At 37.3% G+C, this 23,399-nt stretch overlaps 1 long non-coding RNA gene across 3 annotated transcripts; it reads left to right on the forward strand.

Annotated features, from left to right (window-relative positions):
- The first annotated feature begins 12,243 nt into the window (after window positions 1-12,243).
- On the forward strand, window positions 12,244-23,080 carry LOC138104569 (uncharacterized). Of its 3 annotated transcripts, XR_011148116.1 has the most exons (4): window positions 12,244-12,571; window positions 22,014-22,084; window positions 22,481-22,594; window positions 22,693-23,080. It is a non-coding gene; the product is annotated as an uncharacterized lncRNA (long non-coding RNA). The 3 variants fall into 3 exon arrangements; XR_011148115.1 differs by having other exon boundaries at window positions 22,175-23,080; XR_011148114.1 differs by having other exon boundaries at window positions 22,481-23,080.
- The last annotated feature ends 319 nt before the right edge of the window (window positions 23,081-23,399 follow it).

Raw genomic sequence — 23,399 nt, forward strand, 5'->3', positions numbered from 1 at the left:
CACACATTTCTCGTGGTAAGAGCCTTGGAGGACACGCGTAGGTGGCTCAACAAGAATATTATAGCCATACCTGAACAGGTAGCAGCCTTTTACAGGAAACCAACAGAGTGCCAGCCAGATTTCAGATTTATGGGTCTAGTTCTCCAGCTGCATCAGTTTATGGGAGGTTTATATGCCTAAAATGCCTGTCTGTTGGTGCTGAACATAGCTAGAGGCCAGCCTTAATTTCTTTTCTGTCTAACTTCAGTCTCTTCTTCATGAATCTTCTTCATTAATGTTTCCCCAATTTTCACTTCCAAAAGCTTAGAAACTGCTAGTTTTCCACCTTTCAGTCAAGTAAGCATTAGACAAAACTGTACCTAAATCACATTAGGGTCTTGGCATACATGGAATTTATATATGAAATAGGCATTGAAAATGCACATAACTATTCTCTCAATTCTAGAGTTTCTTCATGCATGGTATAGCCTGAATCCATGCAGGTATATCACTGTGATCCCTGAGTGCCTGTAAATGTCTCTTCCATGACTGTGTAGAGCACATGGTACCTATTTGCTTTGTTGTCACGTTTTATGGTTCATGAAGCTCCTTAGGATATGTCTTGCAATAAAAGTTCGATTTAAGAGATGATTGTAATTTTATATGTATGAATGTGCATATATACACACACAGGAAGAGAGAGGAAAGAGATTTGTTAGACATCATCTGCATTCATGTGTACAGTCCCTGTCATTATGGCACTAAGGATTATCCAAAACATTTGTAAAATCTGAGGGAGAATGGCATAACCGTCAGGAATTTCCACGAGGTTCCTGTTGCTGCATATCACTTCCTTTCTGTCTTCTGGCTTTAGCTGACACAAAGACTGCTGGATTCCTTCATCCTCTTCTATCTTTTAAATCCTGCTTTGTTTACCTTTGCCACAGTGGTGGGAGGTGAGAGATGAAATATGCTCAGCATCAAGAGACAGTCGTTGTAGGCATATACACCTCCTATAAACTGATGCAGCTGGAGAGCTAGACCCATAAAACTGCACTGTGTGGGTGCCATATGGAAAAAGATTCCATAATCTGTGAAGCATTTGATTCGTATTAAAATTGTCAATATGTATCTTTTACACTTATCTCTAGAAATGAAAATTCCTTGTAATGTATCAATATTTATTTATTTATTTGTTTTTAAGTTGGTCACTCATGTTTCAGACAACCACAGAAAACCAGAGTGAAAAGTTAAGCAAATAAAGGCAATTTACATTTACCCAAAAAAGGTGCCCAGTAAATTTCTGGACAAATCCCATGTGAGAAGTTTTCTGTCACGATATATCTACATCATTCTCTGCCAAGCTTAATCATGCAGCTATTGGCTAAAAATAAGTCTGCTGCACCATGGTAACTGCCTAGCGTTGCAAATAATGTTGTTTTTGAGATCTTAAAAGGTCAGCAGCAAAAAACACTGGGCCTTCTTCACAGTGATATAATTAAAGCAAAGTCATTGGCTTATTTGGGATAAGAAAAGAACCTTCTCCTGTCTCTCTTGCACTAAATAAATTGGGAATTCTCCTTTCAATAGCTTATTGTACTTACCCACATGTCTTTGAAGAGTGTTTTCCTCAAAATTATGAGTTTGACCCAGCCTCACATGCTGGCAACCTGAAAGAGCAAATGTAAAGAATGAGCTATTTCATTACAAACATCCGTCCGTGCCTGGCCTTGTAAGATACATCAAGGAAAATGGCCGAAGACCAAATCCCTCCATAATTTAGTCACCAGCCCTGAAATGCTGACTGCCTGATAGTTGTTGTGAAAATGCCCAGGCTGCCCAACCAAAAACCACCTCATCTATTCACCACATGTGACCAAAGCCACAACTATGGAAAACAGCTTTACAGAAATTCTTTTCCATACCTTCCCTTTTCCACAGCCCTTGGCAGCCTTCTACGCAGTAGGATCCCTGGAAACAAACCCTCTCCTTCTTGACACATCCATGATGAACAGCTGTAACTCCTTAGGCACTGATTGCAGCTGCCTTGAGCTGCACCATTGAAATAATCCAAAAAGGCAGCAAAAAATGGAAATATGTTATTGAGTATATGGTTAGTGGTCTTCGTGCATCAGCTAGATGGGTGGCTTCCAATCTGTATTGCCAAGGCTGCTGGAAATCACGCACAAAACACAAGTCTGATTCTTTTTTCACTGTTTTCACTCTGGAGTTGTTTCTGGCCAAGGAAAAAGTGAAGAGACCAAACAAGAGTGTAATGCTCCCTTCTCTTCCTTCTTGGTTAAATTCTTAATTTATATTATTCCTAAAATTTTACTGCCTTCAGGGGAACTCAGACTGCATCTGGGAGATCAGGTGCTGGACATGCTTATAACAATTTTTGGTGCTATTCCTTGATATTTGAAGAAGTTAAGATACAGAGAGCAGAAGGGGCCCTTTAACATTGCTTCCTGGCTAGGCTAACTTGTAGGCAGGTGAGAAATTGGTTATATCAGCTGAGAAGAGTACTTTATGGACAACACCTGTATTGTTTCCAGCTCCTGAGGTAGCTCAAAGAAGATGATGTATTGCTGTGTTGGTATATCCCACATCAGATTATGCTCTGATTTGAATTACTGGTGAAAAAAGAGCTTGGCTGTAGGTAACACAGCTGCCCTGAGCTCAGCTCTGTGCTTAGCAGTGGATCTGGGCAGGCTTAAGCCTGTACACAGTGTTTTATGAAACTCCGAGCTGGCTGGTTGTCCCCTGTGAGGCCTACAGCAATTCCTACCACCAACATTGCGAGGAAATAAAAGACAACTGTGTGAAAAAAAAACCAACCAAACCAAGAAAGGATAAAAGCTATTTGTGAAAAACAATGCCCCACAGTGTTCTATTCATGGCACAAAATCATCCATCTGGGAAACCTTTGCATGATTATTGCTTGAAAACATTCTTCTTATCTGATCAAGTGTTTCTTAGGAATTTCTTCATAGGCTGGGGTCATAAGACAGTTTCAGAGAGACATGATGCTGCCTGGTGCTCAGCATGGCAGCTCCAGTCCAGAGAAATGATTGGCTCTAAGCACAGGCAGCTCCTTTATTAACACATGAAAGGTATCTGAATTTCAGACATTAAGCAAGTGATGGAGAAATTTTGTTTTCTTTTGTGTTCCTATTTATAGGAAGCAAGCAAGATATTTCAATGTATTTTTTACAGTTTATTTTATCTTTTCCTTTCTGGCATGGTTACATAATTATTGTGTATTTCCACTTTCCTCTTTAAATTCAAGTAATAGAAAACATCTCACTGTGTATGGTTAATTAGCTCTTCAGTTGCTGAAATGCTTCTTCCTAAAAACCTTTCAAATAATTCTCTAGCAGTTTCAGGTGGGAAAGGGCCAAATTCTTTCCAAAGTCGAGCTGGCAGTGAAAAATATCTAGTGCTAGTTCTTGAGAGTGTAAATGCTTCCACAATGTAAGTTCCCAAGAAATCAGTTCCAGGAAATAACAAGACAACAGGGGATTTTTTGGTTTTTGCTTTGAGTGGAGGTTCTTTTGAGTTTTCATAAGAGAACTGGAAGGAGGACACTTTTGAGTTGTGGAGATATTTCTTGGTATATTTGGGAAAATTGAATTTGCACTTGGAAGATTAATAATTTTTCACTTTAGTAAACTAGGAAGAGTGTTTTTCTTTGCTTTTTCTTCACCAGGCTATGAGCATGAGGTGTTAAAATTTACCAAACAGTGAAGTAAATTAAAATAGACTTGTAATTTGTCATCATCACAAAACCAATATATGACAAAACTAAGTCCAGGCTGTCTTCAGGATCAGTATGGCAGAAACAAAAATCTATGAGGTTCATTGATGTGTAAAAGTGCAGTGACATTTTAAAAATGTGCACTGACTTTTTAAGAGTACTCATTCAGAGTGACTAGGAAAGAAACAGATATATCTATTAGGGGCCTGTGAACCAGTGTTGCAGTCTGCTAGCGGATGCTGGATTTAGGCACAGGCTCATGCATTTCATTTAGAAACAGTAATTTTGCTTGTTAAGCCAAAGGCAGGTATAAAATATTTTTGTAGCATTTGGGTTGAAGACAAAAGTATGGGATTCATGATTAACTATGCATCTGTCTTCAATACCAGACAAAAAGCAATAACTTCTCACCATATATAACACCTTCCAGAAAAGAAAATCACAGTGGTCTGCAAATCTTCATAATACTTCAAAGAGTTATTTCCTAAGAAATAATATCTTCTTGATTTTACAGGTGAAAAACCAAAGCAAATAATAGCTACAGTCAATCTTTTCAGCCATTAATTCCCTAAATTACTCCTGTTTGTCAATCTTCAAGTCTTATTCCAGCACCTGTCAGGATAGTAGCCAAACTCCTCCCCTGCTAACCCAAAATGTTGGGTGTATTTCAGCTAGACATCTATAATTAGTACCTCAGTAAGTAGAACTCAAGTCATCTGCGGTTATTCATCATTAAGCAATCAGGACATGCTTTAAAGTACCTACATTTACATTTAGAAATCTTCTGGCAGAAGCCAAGTAAAAGAGGAAACTTTTGGGAGTGTCTCAAAATGTCTGAGCCTGCCTCTCACAAGTACAAGGTCATTCTCCCTTTTGAAATAAAGGATGCAATAGTGCAGAGAATTACAGAAGACAATGAATGGACCATAAGGAATGTTTGCAAGTGTTTTCAAATGAATAAATTAAAATTTGTAATCAAGCCCATATTTCATACTTTGTTTTGGTACAGAACACGGTGAATAAAAAAATTAAAATAATTTCTGACATTGTACTTGAATACTAAAATAAATTCTATTTATTTTTACTTGTTGTAATTATATTTCTTTGATAACTCTCTGGGTTAAATGATTGTTATTACATGCAGGTACATTTTTGGCACATTTAGGATGGAAAATCTTTTTTGATCAAAGAAACTCAGCAATGGGAGGGCTGACTAATGGAACCAGACAATGGAATCCAAGGTGCTGATAGAGACAATAATTCCTAACAGCTACCCTATTCTTCTTAACATTACAATAATCATCTAAGAGAATGTAAATTTTAGAGATTCCAGGGGGAATCTTGTAGTATAAATTGCTGTAGGTCAGTTCTCTTAATTTTTTATTGGAGAAATCCCATTACTATTCTCACAAATGGGCATAAATTGGTGACCTGGAAAACAACAGTTATCTCTTGTTCTACTAATTACTATCCATAGCTAAGCCTTTTTAAACCACCTGAATTATTGTATCAGTGTGCTGTTTAAGGTGGGATACCTGGCAGACTTTTTTAATAAATATCATGGAACCATGGGAATGCTGATCTAGTCCAGCTTCCTGCTCAAGTGGGATTATTGCCAACACTAAACTTCTGGTTAACTTTTTTTTTCCCTTAAAGTTTAAGCTGAGCCTCCCAAGCTGTAATTTCTGTTGTTTGCCCCTTGCTTTGCTCTCTGCTGCTACCAAGACACGTTTGGCTCCCCTGTCAGTGTAACTCCCATTCATGTCCCATCATTTCTGTTGCTGGGTCTCCCAGTTTGGCTCTAACACTGCCAACACTTTCCTCTACTGACTTTGGTACTATAACAGTGTATTTGAATAAGAAATCTCTGTTCCATCAAATTATACAGTTACAAAAATGCTTTAATATATTTCTATTAGTACACATATGCATGCACACACATACATAAAATGAATGTATATTTATGCAAAATGTCTTTCTTAAAATATTGACAGCAATTGAAATTTCAGCCTGAAGTAATCATTTATCCTTCCTGTTGGTGATGTCAAATACATAACTTTCAGTTCATATCTTTTTTTTTTTTTTTAATATATATTAGAATTGGAAACTACATACAAACATAAATATGTGCATATAAACATACAGATGCTCATTCCATATGCAGTCCAGACATGCCAGGGCTTGAAATATTTTATTCAGGAAAAATTGCAGCATGAGATCTGTATATTTTTCCCTCTGACAAGGTTGCTTCCATGGTCTGAGCAAACTTTTGGTTTCACAGACACTCATGGAAACATGTATAACTATTTGTGACTACAGTGGGAATCATTTTCTTCTGGGCAAACAGATTTTTGACTAGAAATGGACATCAGCCATTTAGATCAGATCCAAATAAGGATTTCAAAAGATTGAAACTTTTACTTACTGCATATTGGATCCAGGATTTTAATTTAACGCATTACAAAGATAGGGGCTGTTTATGAAATACATGTACTGATCCATCTGGATGTTATTTACATCTGTGATTTAGTTAAGGGTCTCATTTACATTTTATATTTGAATTCAAGAAACTCTTTAAAACACTTAGCTAAGTACCACTGGGATGGAGAAATCATTCCACCAGAATAGTGTAAAGGGGCAGAATGCAGCAAAATTATAAAATTGTTAAAGTTGTTCAAGCCACCGCAGCAAAGTTTCATAAAAATCAGAAAAAGCTTGCTCAGAACAAAAGCCATTTATAAAATGTGATGCAGTACATATTTTCTAGGTACAGTGAAAGAGTTTTGAAATCTTTGAATAGTAAAACACACATTTGTTTCTAGAAATGAGCCTAATCCTTTCCTCCAAGTTTTTATGTGCATGAATGCAAAACATAATCAATCTAACTTTTTGGTTATTCATGAGTACAAGTAATGATCTTTTTTTTGTGTTGTTGCTCTGCACAAAACCAGACGTTATTGTGTGCTACGAAAAACACATTTTTGTCTGGAGTCCAGGGGCTATTTTATTAAATGCTGAAGCAGAGACTAATATATAAGGAGGATACTTTAACATATATAAAGATTTCTTTTCACTAGAGAGGAGGAGGATGATGCCTAAATTTTCAACAGCAGAGCTTAATTTCTTTCATCATCAGAAAGATTAATATTTTTATCCTCATTTTACAGAGGGAGTATCTAAAGTCATGAAAAACAATGAATTCTAATTACACTACAAAAATTGTCACTAATCCCTAGATCAAGTATAACCATATCCCATATGCCATGTGATGGTATTTCTAACATTGTTCTTCAACCTTGCTTATTCTCAGACACTGTCAGTAAAAAGACAGTAAATCCCTCATTTATTGTATAATTTACTGCTACAATAAAAGGTAGTAACTAATTCCTGGAGATACTTAGCATATTAAAGGAAAATACTGTTAATCCAGTAAGCCATACTTTAAAAATGTCTCAGACTTTTCAAGGAGTGGCCTCAAGAATATGAAAAACACGTGGTATCACATGGCAGGACCCAGTAATTGTGCAGTTTCTCCAGGACAAAATGCCAGCTTGTGGTTTGCAGTAGCAGTTGCATGTGTTGCAAAGCAGCTTAGAGTGACTCATCAAATCTTACTGAAACCCTAGGTGAAATTGTAGCTTACCACCACAGAAATATTTTTCAGTGTAAAAGGTCTGTGTTTATCTACTTTGCACATCCTGTCCTTCTTCAGTCCCAGGGATGCCCCTCATGGCATTAGTTGCACATTTTAACTTGCAATGTGAGTTGTACACTGATCTTTGTATTCTTTCTGAGATTAAAAATATCCTCTACATAGACAACTATCCCTACTTATAGCTATTGCATTACATTTACAGCATCATTTTTAGAGTATAATAATGTAATTCCATGAGCTTTCATAATATCAACATTGAAACAGGGAATGTATGGAGATTTTTGTGGGGACAGACTATTTAAAAGGACTGAAGATTATACTATATTTAGGATCATATGAGAAACACTGCATGAACTTAGAGCAAAATGATGATTTCTTCTTCAAAAATCCTGCAATCTTAATTGAAGGAGTAACACACAAAAGTGAGAGTCCAAGGAAACAAAGAAATACAAATTAGCACCATGATCAACAGTAACAGTTTGCAACTTTTGAAAAGATATATAGAACAGCAATTTTTTTAACAATTTTTGGTTGTAAAGTTATTTGCTCTCATAAGAAAGAAAAACAAACAGCAAATAAAATCTATTAACAGGAACTCTGTATATTAACTGCCATGTTTTGCTTTATTTTGATATTATATTGAGGTAAATATAAAGAGATATAATATTTAATCAGTATGTACATCAACACAAAGTAATAAACTAATTTCTGAGATTTAGATTGCACATAAGAAAAAAGGTGTCGTTCTGCACTGGTTTTGTCCTTATAATTTTATCAGAATTGATATTGCATAAAACCTCAAATATTGGCCTGGATATTTTTGAAGATGAAGAAAATAAGTTTATAAAACTGAAAAAAATAAAATACTTCATCAAAACCCATGAAGTAGACAGAGACCTGTAAGTAAGAACCAGATATTTCATTTGTGTGTCCATAGAATTAATATCATATAATGAAAATAAATCAAATGTAACTGTATTGATAAAAACACAGACATGAATGTATTGTTATGTGGTCTGGTCAGGGATAATTTCAATAACTGGAATTTTAAAATATCTTCTTGTTTTGTAGAGATCAGAGAGTCCTTGAGTGACTCTTACTGAACAAAGAAAGGAATTAACCACAGCATCTAAGTTCTCTTGAGCTCTCACCTTACTTCTCTTAACACACATTGAACTTGCTAGCTGATGCCAGCTTTTCTCTCATACCTCATTTGATACCAATTTCAGTTTGTCTCATGCCTAAATGACTGGGTGCATGGTAGATACCCTCTTGCATACCTTAGAAGCGATTCAATTCAATAGGTTTGTCTTTGTGTATTAGTTGTATCACAGAGCACTGAAATTGTCTAAATTTGCATGATATTTACTCCAGTTAGCTTTTATGCAGTGAACAAACACAGCTGGGAAATACAGTTATGAAAAATACAGGGGAAAACAGGAGACAAAATCCATGGCTTAATGCTTTCTTTTCCCATTACAAACTACACCCCACAGGTTAAAATCATGAGAGATCAGAGTGTGCAGGAAGGATGTTGCACCATTTGGGAAAGTGCTGATTTGCTGGAGGGTCAGAAGGCTCTGAAGAGGTATTTGGACAGGCCAAAATAATGGGCTGAAGCCAGTTGTGTGAGGTTCAACAAGACCAAGTGGCGGATCCTGCTCTTGGGTCACAACAACCCCAGGCTGGTTCTCCCCAGGCACTACAGCCTGGGGGAAGAGTGACTGGAAAGCTGCCCAGCGGAAAAGGACCTGGGGGTGCAGGCCAACCATGGCTGAACATGAACCAGGTGTGCCAAAATGACCAAGAAGACTATCCTGGCTTATATCAGCAAAAGTGTGGCCAGCAGGATCAGGGCAGTAGTTGTCTCCCTGTACTTGGCACTGGTGAGGCCTCACCTCAAAAATTGTGCTCAGTTTTGGGCCCTTCATGACAAGAAAGACATTGAGGTGCTGGATTGAGTCCAGAGAAAGACAACAGAGATGGTGAAGGGCCTGGAGAGCAAGTCTGATGGGGGGCAGTTGAGGCAGCTGGGGGTGTTTAGCCTGGAGAAAAGGAGGCTTGGGAGGGATCTTATTGATATCTACAATTCCCTTAAAGGAGGGTGCAGTCAGGGCGGGGGGAGGGGTCAATCTCTTCTCCCAAATAACAAGATAGAATGAGAGGAAATTGTCTCAAGTTATGCCAAGGGAGGCTTAAATTAGATATTAGGAAAAAATTATGAAAAGTGTTGACAAGCATTGGAATATGCTGCCCATGGAAGTGGTAGAGTCACCATCACTGGAGGCATTTAAAAGACAATTGCCCAGAGAAGTTGTGGATGCCCCATCGCTTCAAGTGTTCAAGGTCAGGTTGGATGGTGCCTTGAGAAACCTGGTACAGTGAAAGGAGTCTCTGCCCATGGCAGAGGGATGGGAACTACATGTTCTTTAAGGCCTCTTCCAACCCAAGTCATTCTAGGATTCCATGACACCGTGTGGTGCTTAGGGATATGGTTTAATGATGTACTTGGCAGTGTCAAGTTTATGGTTGCAGTCAATGATCTGAAAGGTCTTTTCCCACTAAAATGATTCTATGATTCTATGATCATTACTTAATTGAATTCCCACCAGAAATAATGTCAAGATGAAAAGGAGTATGGTAAAAAGTAAGTTAGAGAAGCCAGAGATTAAGTCATCCCCTCCCTACAGGCCTTTTTTGAAGAGAGTGAAGTCAGGAAAAGAGCAACTGCAGGAGAATTATGCTAGTAATGAGTTTTCTCCAGAAGGGCATTGAGATGGACTGACTGTCTACATCTGTTCACTGGTTACAGAAATTTCATTACAAGATATGGACATCTATCTAAGCCTAAGCTAAAGACTGAATGTTTCATGACATGAGGTTGAATTGTGGTTTCCATGGGTCTGTGGCATCAAGAGTGGGAAAGGCTGCTCTGGGCTGAGAATCGAAGCATTTTTTTAATGCAGTGTCAGCACATTAGCAATAAATAGACATCTGATGTTCATTATTTTATTGCAGGAATTTTTACAAAGAAAGCAAATTATTTTATATGGTACAACGCATCCAGCTTTGTTATTGCTTAGAACTGGTAGGATGGAGTCTGGGGGGGATTTGTTTTCGTATGACAGACAGACCGAGGCCTCAAAAGCTTGAAGCAAAGCTCTGTAATGATTTTTGAAGGAAGTTAGTCAGAGAGTGTGTTCCTTCCACCAAGGGGATGGATACATCTCAGCAGATGTGCAACTGAGAGCAGGATGCCTGTTCTCAGCTAGTGGAGCTGGCAGAGCACTTCTGCAGTGACACAAATCCGGAGGGACCTTGGAGAAACTAAGCATGAACATACATCTTAGGAATGACTGAGTGGGAGTAGAGTGTTTAACCACACCCACCCTCTGTATTTTAAGTCATCAATCTGAAAACACCCAATAAAAACAAAGCATGGGCCATGACATTCAAATAGTTCAGTAAAGATTTAGATTCCCTAAGTTTTATTTCAAGCTGACAGACCAAGAAATTCCTACTTTGTGTTCTATAGCAATAAAACCACTACTCACGCAACAGGCAGAGGTTTGGAAGTGAAGCCTGCTTCTACCATCATACTTCAAATGCAATTGTTCCAGGCACAGTCAAGCTCCCTGTGTGGCAGTTGGCCGCATTAAGTAGCAATAGCCCAGCACCAATATTGTAAAGGTACCTGGGCACCCACAGAGCTGCTGTTACAGCTCTGGACTTGACCATTTGCTGCAGGGTTTGGTGTTCTCATTCTGACAGGCCATGACTCAAATCACCTCAAGTAAACTGAGATCATTTCATGGGGCTCTGAGAAGACCAAATGTCTGACCTTCCTTTCCAGGTTGCTGGTGATGATTTCGTCAGCTCTCTGTGCCACACAGGGCACATCCACTCTCTGAATACACTCAGACCTAATCCACAGGCAACTGTCAAGGCTGGACTCTGTTTATTGCAGGGTAAGGTGCACAGAGATGTTTTTCCTTTTTGGAGTGAGAGAGAGAGAGAATATTCTACATTTAGCTGTGTTGTTCTTAGCATGGGCAGAGAGGGAAAGACAGAGCATAAGATTATCTAAAACAGGGCTGCCCTCAGACATGTTTTCATTGCCAGGGCACGTCAGTAAGGATTAAGCACTGTTAGCATTGCAGTTTGCGCAGCTGCTTGAACTTAGTGTCATCTCATCTATGGCTTTTGGGGAAGATGTGGAGAACTCCAGCAGGGAAAATAAATGTCTGTGGCATTCAGTGAGGAAGTGTTACTCTTGGTTAAAATCTCCTGACCTGAGCGGAGCTTTGATTTCAGCCTTGATCGTTTGTCTCTGATATTTTTCTTAGCAGACTGAGAAGCTGATTTCTTTAGGATTCATCTTTTGGGAGACCTCACCCCCAGCTGAGATGAAATTAGCTTTTGAAATCTGTCTTTTAAAATCCAAAATAGCAGATTGTCTGGCTTCCTTCCAAAGGCAAAACTTGCAATACAAATATTTCTTTGAGTGGAGCTCCTATGGCCAGACCATTTTCATTGACCTTGCAGAGCCAAAAGTCATTTATCCAGGTAAGTATTCATTAGCACAAAGAAGAGCAGAAAAAGAGATATTATATGCTCTGCATTGTCACTTAGACCTACACTATAGTTAATTTTAATATTCAATTTCAGCTGAGCAGGAAAAGAAAATGACTAGGCAGTAGAATGAGATGTGGTAGATATACCGGTTCTTCTTGTGTTTCAACCAATAAGAGGTTTCAGTAGGGATAAGTGAAATAACTCAATCACCTGTTTGTTTCCTGATTCCTTCAGATAGCAAAATGCTTCCATGTGTTAGTGGTTAAGGTACCAGAGACTTTGGAATTCAAACAACATCAACATAAGGAAAAAATAGGCCGAGAATCAGGAAGTGTAGTTTGCTCCCTTATTTTTATATTATCTCTTTTTCTTTGACAACTGCATAGCTACATCCAGAGAAGTAGTAATTATATCCAGAACCCAAAGAGGTCCATCATAACATGAAAATGTTGTGACATCATAGTCCTTGGTTAGGGAAATTATAATGATGGCAGAGGTTAAAGCCACAGTGTAGGACAGGCAGAGAAAGAGAAGAGCCTCAGAGGAGAGTTTCTTGCTCAAGAAAAGCACGAAACTCTCCCATTTTGGAGGAGAATTGTCACAAGGTAAGCCAACTTACTTTTAAAATGCTTCTTTGCATGGGGATGTTTTTGCAAATGTTTTTCAATTGGTTTTAAACCACTCATGGGTGAGGTAGAAGAGAGGAAATAATGAGAAACAAATTCAGTGGAAAAACAAGTGTTGATGGTGTGACAAGGCAGTGAAGTAAATTTATGAACTGATTTGATCATGGATATTAGCACCTCCTTTCCTTCCAATATGAGTCAGAATGAACATAAACATCACAGCTATATGGAAAAATGTACCACTGTGGGGGGAGGGGAGCAAAGGACAATTAAGAAAACCTTACTTTTTCTGCAAGTTTTTTTGCCTACTGGCTTTTTTATATTTACTAAGAAAAAACTCACAAACTGTTGAAATAGCTTTCCTATTTCTCTTCTGACTGGGAGAAGAAAATATGAGGACTAAACATAGTTTGTGACACACCAATAAATTTCTAAGATAACTGCAACTAAGACATTAGTGTTATTTTTTTCCATAGAGATACCAATGAGCCAGGATATGCTACTTTGTGAAATGTATTATGACAGGACAGAAATACCTTGAGTCACATTTTATTAACTTTTCAAGTATTCTTGGATTGATAGAAGAATTGCTCTTCTTTACCAAATGCAATGCATTCTAAAATTTTCACAAGCAAATTCACATCTCCTATCATTTTGTCCTTTTCTGTGGAAAGAGGAGAAAATTTTATGGTGATGCTAGTAATACAAAGCATTTGTCATGAGATTGTCTAAGAGAACCGTATCACCTCCAGAAATCACAGAATATGCTGCTATTTCAATGATGAATTAGATGTTCACTTTACTTTTCATTTTTAAGGAACTAAACTTAATTTGATAACTTTCAAAACATTGATGGATCATTTCACTGTGAGTTCCTCAGACAAATCTTAGATTTCAATTGTCTCAGCCATGTGCTCCTTCCTTTGTGCAATATAACAACCTTGTTTCTGTAAGTTCATTGGAACAGGCAAGTAATGAAGGGAGCTTGAACTCCAAAGCACAGTCAACATTTGCTTTATATCCATGATTAATGTCAAATCTGAACGCTATCTAATAGAAATACTGAGTAACCTCATGTTGATCTCTTCTTGATGCCAGCTATGACTGGTTATAATAGCTGAGGTCAGATCACTCTCCCTGATGTATATACCCTCTTCACAGAATTTTCTTTGGTAAGGAACTATATTGAGAAAGAATCCCACTTCTTGTTCAGGCTGACCTAGTTCAATGAAGTCAAAAAACATCATACACACCCTGACATTTAAAAATCCTTAAGGCTGCAGGAATTTACTAGGTCTTAATTATTAAATTGGTAAACATCTATTCTCCAGATACTTTCATCTATACATACATTCCAAGATTTCGTTGATCAAATAATTTTTCAAAGTATAGACATGTGGGTAGCAGAATACACAATGAAAATTTTTTATCATTATCTTAGCCCATATGAGGACTTCCCCCAAAATATGTTCTTAGAAGGAGAACAAGCAGACCCAGCTATGATTAGATTTTTCTTCATAAGAGCAGAAAATAGCATGATGTAAATATTGTTTTTATTGTACAGATGTGCTGTTACAAAGAAAAATGCACAGAATATTACATTTTCTCTACTAAAAAATGAAAAAAGTTACAATAAAAAAGAGTAATCCTTAGCCTGTGTTACATAAACTTCAAGAAAGGGTAATCAACCTTGATGCGTGACTAAGGCACACATCTGTCTGTCTGACTTATGACAGAACACAACCAAAGAATAAACTGTTTTAAAAAAAAAAAAAAATCCTCCCTGTAAGAGGATATTCTGCTCTACAATGAAGCATAGATTTTTTTTTTCCCCATGTTTTCTTTTTCACTAAGCTAAGAGCTGTTATTTTACATCTATGAGATGTAGTTTCTTAGCAGTCATTATAGAAATCCTTATCAGTCTCTTCTCTATAGAAGCTCAGAGTTGTTCTTGAACACAGAAATGATTCAACCTGTTTTATTTCAAAAGAAGGAACAAGCTTTTTCCTAAAAGCATAATTATAATTCTGAATTAAGTGTCAAGGAAATCAAGTCTCTTTTTATTTCTATTCAAAAGATTAGTGTATGGAAATAGGGCAAGATATTTTCATTATTCTTCTATACTTTTAATACTCCTTAGTTTGAGTAGGACATTTCAAAGGGCTAGAAAGAGTTGCATCTTCATGTTTCTTTGATAAAATTTCCAATAAAATTATCAGACATATTAAAGACAACATGGATATTATCAGGACTGCAATTTAATGGAGACCACCTCCCTAAGCCAAAGTAAGCTGCTGAACTATTACAAGGAGTTTTCTTTTTATTTTTATTAGAGATATAGACTGTTTTTAAAGAAGTAAGACTTTGTAGGTTTTTTTAATCTGGTGTATTTGATTGTAAATACAGTATTGCTTGAGTTAGAATAGAAGGGCTTGAGAGACTTGCATTGAATCCAATGACAAGATTTCCACTATATTCAAGTGTAAATTAATAAGTAATTGAAGATTCAGTGTTTCCCAATGGCCTGCAGTCCTAGTTGACTTAATTTTAGATCAAGGTCATTAATGTGGGTTGAAACTTCTTTTACTGAACACCAGTTACCATCTCTGCAGTGCAGGAAATAACATGGCATGATAGCAGAATATTTCACTGAATTACAAAAAACAAACCCACTCAGTGAAGAACTTAAAATCTTTTCCCAGTGTTGTTCTTTATTTACAGCTGTAATGAATCACTTTCAAAGGTATATCTCACCAAGTCAGTTTATGCTACTGGTGCTGGCTGGACCTGAAAACTGGCTGGCAGGGAGAATGATGCAAGAGACTCCCGTGCAAAATTTCTGGATCCCTGCCTCGGGGAGGAAGCAAAATGTGCTTATGTATTTGTCACATTTAATGGCCTTTTCAGAAGGAAATTGCGTGTCCTGTGACATCTATCGGCAGGAAAGATGACTTAATAAAGAAAGGGAAGGTCTTGTATTAGTGAGAACAGAGTAGTCAATTAGTAATTCAACAGTCATGACAAAGTTATGTGATGACGTTTATGCAATACTGGATTTAGATGGGCCTGGAGGAAGCTTAAAAAGAGTAGGAGGCATAAGAGATGGGTTCAGGCCCTGCCTCTGCTTTAAGTCAAATACCTCATAGCATTAGGTTATGTTAATCTACAATTTTATCTGCTTCTGCATCTCTTTCATTCATCCTGCAGCATTTATCACAGGGAGATCAGAAATGTCTTAAGCAATTTTGCATATGGAAGAAATGCAGTTGCTCCACTTAATGGAATTTTATTTGGAAGGCATAAACCAAAATAGATCAAACCAGAATATTTATCACAATAAATGATTTGTCTATATAACACCAAAAAAAAAAGTTAAAAGACCTAAACCAAGCCAATCAAAGATAAAAGTTTAGAAACTACTCTCTATCCCTTTAAAATCTGTAACATGCCATTGGAGAAGGTTTTTACTTTTTCTTCTACTTCCAAATTTTATTATTTGACAGTGTACTGAAATGGCATAAAATTTATACCCGAATGACAAGACAACTGTATTATTCATTACTCTATTTTCTTTCCAAATACCAGAAAATTTAATCATCATCACATCTTAAAAAGAGCAGAAATGTGGGTATATCTGCATAGTAAAGTTGTAGTTAGAGACAGTAGTGCAGGGTTTACAGGTAGCAGAGGCAAATATTTTAAAAGTATGAATTAGACACAGAATGACAGATTCTGCAAAGTCTAAATTGCTCAAGTGTAGACTGGGCTACTGCCAATGCCAAAATATCAAGTAGATTGGAGGCCTCTGCTCAGGGATATTCCAAAGCCTATTACAGTCAATTTAGACTCTCTGCTGATAAAAGAAACTTTCAGTTGTGCCTCATCTCCATAGCAATCTCACTTGAGTGAATTCAAGGAATGAAACTCATAGAATCGTTTCATTCACTTTGAGTCAGATTTGGGAAATGCACAGCATTTCTCCACACCAATCCAAGGAAGACAGAATATAGCTCCTCTTGGACTCAAATATGGCATCTTGCTCCTGTGCCTCTGGGGCCCAAAGGTAGCCATTGGCTTCCTTTATTTTTTTTTCTTTTAATGTATCTAGAGCATAAAACAGGTTTTTGTATTCTTAGAAGACCACCCATGAGGTTTCCTCCTTCACTTTTACAAAGCTGTTTTTCATTGGGAATAATGTGTTTGCCCTTATATGTACCAGCCAGGGAAACCTTTCATTAATAAGGCCAGTTCTGAAAATGTCTGTGTTCATTTTCATCAATAATTTCTAAGACAAATAAATATTTCTACATCTCTTTTCCTGCTGGTGGGTTTCCAAAATTTTATGCACGTTCTAAACAGTATGCATAATATAGCTTCTGAGAGTGTTTATGTCAACTGGAGACCATGAAACCTGACCAGCAGGAATTCCATACACTTCCTCCAAACACCAACTGAGACTTTGCCTTTCTGTGAGTCTAATTTTGAAAAGCCATATTTTCAGAAAAACACCTTTGCAGGTGACTTGTGGAGTAAAAATGATACATACAATAATATGCCATTTCTCCATTTTAAGAATATTTTCACTCAAATGCTATCACTCATCGTGTAATTATTATGTCTGCCATAAAGTTTATATCTGCAGAAGACAAAAATATGCTTTACATAACTTCTATCTACTTGCAGCTTATCTCAAGACTGTGACAAACACTTCTAGCATTGGTTTAAAGCCAAACATCACCTCTAAGGGCTCCTTGCTTATGCAAATATTGATGTTTAATGTCAGTGAGGAATATTTTTATGAAAATGTATTCATTCACATCTTTAGCTTTGTGTACTTGATGAGATACTGTGACAGGACACTTAAATCAGGCATAATTGTGACATGAGCCTGTCCAAACTTTTTCTTAGAGTGAGGAAAAAAAGATGGTTTGAAATCTCTCTCTTGCCCAGTATAGCTTCCAGCTCAAGATCTAGTTCACGGTCAGCACTGGGATTCCTGTTACCTGGGACACATCTACATTTCCATTTTCCTCCATTTTTCTGCTTTTTTAAGAAGTCCATGCTACAAACTCAATCTTTCTTCTCATCTTTTTCTTCCATCAACCCAGAGAACTTCTCTCAGCTTGTGGTACAGGTATGGACATCCTCATTTGCTCTCAGAAAATTGTCTCTCCTTCCAGTCTCATCTGTCTGGTCTCAAGCTCAGTAGTTCAGACAGACAATGTGAGCTGATGGAATTCTCTCTTACCTACCACTAAGAACTTTCAGTCATATATTGTATATAAGACATAATAATCATAGAGTGAAAGAAAAATTTAAACAAGGAAGAATAAAGAAATTTGGATGGAACATTTCTTCATTTCAAGTGTCTATGAGCCCATTAATAAAAGAGCTACGAAAACTAACACTTCATATGTGGAGTATTCCACTGATGAAACTAATCTAGTGAAGTGCATCTGAAATATCTGCTTAACTTTAAATTGCTGCATGTCTGCAAAAGCTCATAGTTCAACAAATTATTTCCAAACATGGACTTTCAATTGAGTAAAAGCTGATCACATTCACAAAAGGTTCCTCTCTGCTCTTTCTCTTCCTTTTGTCTTGTAAGAAATAATAAAGTGAACAGAATTTTCTATTAAGTATTTTGCTGGTTTAATCGTAGGACATTTAACAGGGTGGTCTACTCCTTTCAATCCTAGAGCAATTGTTAGGGGAGCAGGGAGCTAGAGCTGGACTTGGCTGCTCGTATTTGATTATCAGAGCCAGCTGGAAAGGGGTCAAACAGTGCCTATAAAGGACTGAGAAACCTCAGTTGTAAAAACCAGCAGGAGGTAGTTTGGCTCCTGTGATCCACCCTGAAGTAGTGGGAGCACACAAGGCAAAAACAGAGAGGATCCTACAAATTTTTTAATAAAGATTAGTTTTTCTTTCTGCATACCTGTGTGTGTACCTGTCGGTGGGTGGGTGGGTTGATCTTCACATCTCTGTGTCCAAGACATTAAATGATTGCTTAAGAAAAATGTCTGAAAGAGGTACAAGAATGTTGCCAGTCCTAGCAAGGTGACTAGTACAGATGAAAATCAGTGGTACTTGTTCTATTTATTACTGGCATGTTTAGATTGAGCTTCATATGCATTAGAAAGAAGTGCATGCACCTGAAATCTGAATTTCACAAGGGATTAATAATGTTGGGTGCTTAAACTTTTGATGCCCCTCCTGAGAATCTTAAAAAAGCCTGACATTTTCTCTTTTTATAGTGTATTTTCTGTGATGCTAGAAAGTCAGTTTAAAAAAGAGGAAAAAAATCTCAACAGTAAATAATTTAATTTATTTAATGGGGTTTTTGTGCCTTAGAGATAAACTTTTCCATGGACTTTTCCTGCATCTGATCTTAAAAGGCACACTCTCTTTAACACAGAATTTTAATCAGAAACTTTTGTATGGAGACTGCTTTTTTTGTCCAGATAATAAAAATATAAAAATACAGCTGCTGCTATATCTCAGGAAAGTGTTGATAGAACTTTGACAGAAGCATCAAAATAATAATATTTTAATATCACTCAAATTCTGCTATAATTAAGAATATGCTTTATTCAGCTGTTGCATGTTGAAGTCAATAGTTTAGTTATGTGCATACATATTACAGGAAATAGAGATACTTTGAATAGGAAGTGGTTTAAAACCAGTTTGTTTTGGGGTGGGGGTTGTACATTATTATACAGAGAGGACTGGATTAGCAGGATGGTTACAGAGCTTGTCTAGTGACTAAGAAAACTCTAGCAGCATTGGATCAGTAAACCTGTTTAATACTCAGGACATTCTCAGTTGTTTTCCCAAATAATTGATTAGAATCCGGTTAAGAAAAGATAAAATGTATGAATCCACAGAGGTATCTTTTATGGTTTCTCTATCAGTTTACTTCTCGAGTGGTCTCTGTTAGCCTCCTCAGATCCAGGGCTGTTAGGTTTGGTGGTTTTGCATCAAATTTGGGTCTTGTTTCCACAGCCCATTGAAATGTCTTCCTTCACTGGGCTTTGTTCAGGTTTTAACACAAGGTCTGAAATTTGTCTTTAGCCTGCAGAGAAGAGCACTAGTAGGAAAGAAAAAAAATTCATTACTCCTGGAGAGCAAATCAGCAGTTATTGTTCCCTTTAGCAGATAAGGTAATTTATTTCATTTTGAATCACTGACAGTCTAGGTTGCAGAAGATCAACTCTTTTATTTTTGAGATATTGAAAATTCTTTTTCTAATTACTTCAATTGTGTATGTTGGCTTCTGTTTGATAATTGATGTGGGCAAGATCTCAACACTGGTTTCTTCCACTGGATGAGTTTTCTTCTGCCAGGTCTTTAAAACTAGAGGCTAGAATGTCTCTCAGCAAACTTCTTATAATACATTTGCACAAGAAAATTATCCTGTAATGTCATTTTTCTCTTCCTTGTTTCAAAATATTTTCGCATAGCTCCTCCTGTTTCAATCACATGTAGAAAGCCAGAGCATTTCAGTGAAAATGTAAATCATGATCCAAATATAGAAACTTTTTTAAAAGCATGTAACAAACAAGACCTTGCCTAATTTTACGTGAGAATGTTGCTAGCTTATTTGCCAAGGAATGTTAGGCATTGTGCAAGCACATATTAAAATACAAACTGTGTCCTAGAAATCTGTAGGGTCCCATAGCATCTGCCATCAGAAATATAACAAAATTAACCAACACAGTCCATGTGTTCCAAACAGAAATCTTTAATTTGAAATGCTCAATGAAATGAATCAACTGTAGATCCAACTGGGTTTAATTCCATTTGGATTTGATCTTTCGTGAATACATTCCATACAGAGAATATTGAAAAGCATTTTTCTCTGCTCATCCATAGCCCTGTCACTATTTAGCATCTTGAGAACCAGGGTGTTCTCTAGGTCCCAGAGCAGGTCTGTGTTCATGTGATGGGCATCACAGTGGTAAGTTTGTGCCAGCAACTGAAAAGTCCATTTATGTGAGCAAATTTCTAGTTAATGTGTTGCAGAAATTCTTAAATATTTTTTCATTTACCTTATTTCTTGCACATTTTCAGGGTGAAAATAAAAAGGATCAGACTGGATGGAGAACAGAAATTCATATAGGTGTAGAAATGTCGATTACTTGGGTTTTTCCAGTGAAGTGCGAGTCTCTTTTACAGCTGAGGTTTAAAGTTAACTGCTCTGAGCTACTCCATTTGAACTTGACTTTCTGATCAAATTCCTTAGCTCAAGCTAGTCTTTGAGTACGCCCACAAATGTGTCTGAGTAGATATTCAAGTGCCCAGAAGTTCTGCCTGGCTGCTGGGCATTCTGTGTTGCAGAGTTGTGGCTGCTGGCAGAGCAGGCTCCCTGGTGCATGGTCCTGCTGGCTTCCTCTGCCACAGGGCTATGCCTGTAGTGCTGCACTCCTGCAAACCTTCATGTCCCCTCTCCAAATGAATGTTTGCTTGCTCCCTGGCCTTTTCCTAAGCAAGATTATCTGAGTGGGCCATAGCAAAACTGTGCTATAATGTTTGAAAAAGTGAAACTAATTTATTTCAATATAATCTATCTAGGCTTGCCTTTATAAGGAGATATTGATGCCTTAGGTTTTAGCTTTCATATTTTTCAAATCCTGTGCTGCCTACTGTGTAACTCTGAAGTTTCTTGTAGCCTCTTAACTGCTGTTCTCTCGTGCTAGGTAGAGATAACAAAGCCTCTCCAGGCCTGCTCTCCAAGGACACCCAGACTGTCCTAGGCCCAAAAAGTATAAACCAAAAGCCTCTAAAGGGGAGGCAAGCTTGGGGAAATGACATCATTAACTGAAGCTTTAATTGGATAATTAACCCTGATATGCAAATGAACCAAACTTATAAAAGTGTAAAGAACTTGTGACCTGTTGTCCATCTTGGGGTCCATCTTGGCAACAGCCTGTGGCTCCCAGGGTGCACCTTTGAAGGCGCTTCAAGTAAATATCAACCTTATTCCCTTATTCTTGTCTAGTCTCTGTTTTTAGGTAGCCACTTCAGGCATCAATATAACTTCATTCCAAGAAAAATCAATGCATTTAGAGGTTTGGGAGATACAGAAGAGGGATGGATTGGGTTGGATTTTTTTTCCATTAATGAGACAATCCTAACGAACTCCAGTTGCAAACCAAAATGACTTCATTACAGCAAAAAGGCTGATACTTTATATAAGTGCAATATGACTGGATTTCATCACAAGACCCCTGCCATGCACTTTCCCAAATCTTATTGAATTTAGAATAGTCCCTGTTACATAGTCAAGATTTTTGATGCTTTGAAGCAATGCTGTGGTAATTGATTATGTTCTTATTTACTGTTCAGAAGTAGGTAAGCTTTTATGTGTTTTTTCTGTAAACTGATTGTATTTTTAAAATATAAAATTATTTTCCTTTAGGAGTATCAAAAGAGACATCAATCAAACTGGATAATTTTGCTTTGATGATTAAACGCTTGTGGCTGTGTGAGGTACGATCTTTTCTTCTTTTTTTTTTTTTTCTTTATTGACATGCATTTAAATAAGTCAAAGCTAACAGTTCCTTCCTGTTTATTTTCCAGGGATTAAGAATTCTGTGCAAATTTAGTATGTTCCTTAAGGGGCCTAACTAGTACTCTGAAATTTATGTAAAGTAGTAGAATACTGGTTTTGTTTGATTTTCTTTTAAAACCTTAGCTAGATGTTCATCTAGACACTGCTGATCTGCTGGAGACAGATAGATACTATGCTTATAATAAGACATAGGTGAAGCCCATGATGTGCCCTACAGTTTGGATCCTTGATTTGTGCCCTGACAATGTCATGCCTGCTTGCTGAGGTGGGATCTGGCAGAAGAGGACATTATTTGTGCATTTTGATTTATCTAGGAAATTTCAGTGGATGGCCACACCACAGCCCTTCCTCCTAGGGAGCTGGGAATCGAGACTGGTGTTGCTGACTCTGGGCCAGAGATGCCCATCGTGTGAAAGTGTGATAGGATGGTAAATACTCTACTGCTCTGAACTGTAAATGTTATTTTCATACCTGGTAGCCTTTTTGTTCTGGAAGAAGCATCATTTACAAGAGTTCATTCTTGCAGGTTCAGCTCTTGGCTGGATACTTGGATATCTGAAATAGTTTCAGGTACAAGAGCTCAGTTACTGCATCTGTGATTGATTTGACCAGCACAGATTTTTAAAATGAAAACTTCAGATGGGAAAGGAAATCCATGAGACCAATGCCCTTGTGGTTTTTAATGTTCTCTTTTTAATAGAAATTGTAACTGACCATGGGGTAATTTTCCTTGTGTGAACTCTGGAGTAGTTACAATCACTATTTGTATAGGTTCTTCTCACAGAGATTGTCTTTGAGCACTAGTTTTATTTAGCTATTATGAATTTTTTTTGGAGCTGCCTCTTTTACCTAATTACACAGTGCTTGTTGTACAGATGCAATTTTATATTAAATGGTGCAAATACTTGTTTGGAGTTGCATCTTTCCGGTATATGCTTCCATGAAAACTCTAAAAAGCACTGTTTTCTTGGAGAGTTTTTTTCTCATCCCACGTATCAGCAGTTGCATATGGAGCAAAGTACACAAGGGTCTTCTCATATTCCTGTCCTTCACCCCTGGAGTTACATTCACAGTGGGGGGGGAAAGGGAGAGAAGATTTCTCCCTCTCTTACACGACCAAGAAAGAGTTATGATAATTTAGCCCTAAGTGTTTAAGCCATACTCCAATGCTTCTGAATCTAACTGAGTTTGGCATCATTTGAAGGAGCTTGCTGAAGTGTGAAAGGCAATGAC

Source organism: Aphelocoma coerulescens, chromosome 1A (genome assembly GCF_041296385.1).
Source record: "Aphelocoma coerulescens isolate FSJ_1873_10779 chromosome 1A, UR_Acoe_1.0, whole genome shotgun sequence".
NCBI lineage: Eukaryota > Metazoa > Chordata > Aves > Passeriformes > Corvidae > Aphelocoma > Aphelocoma coerulescens.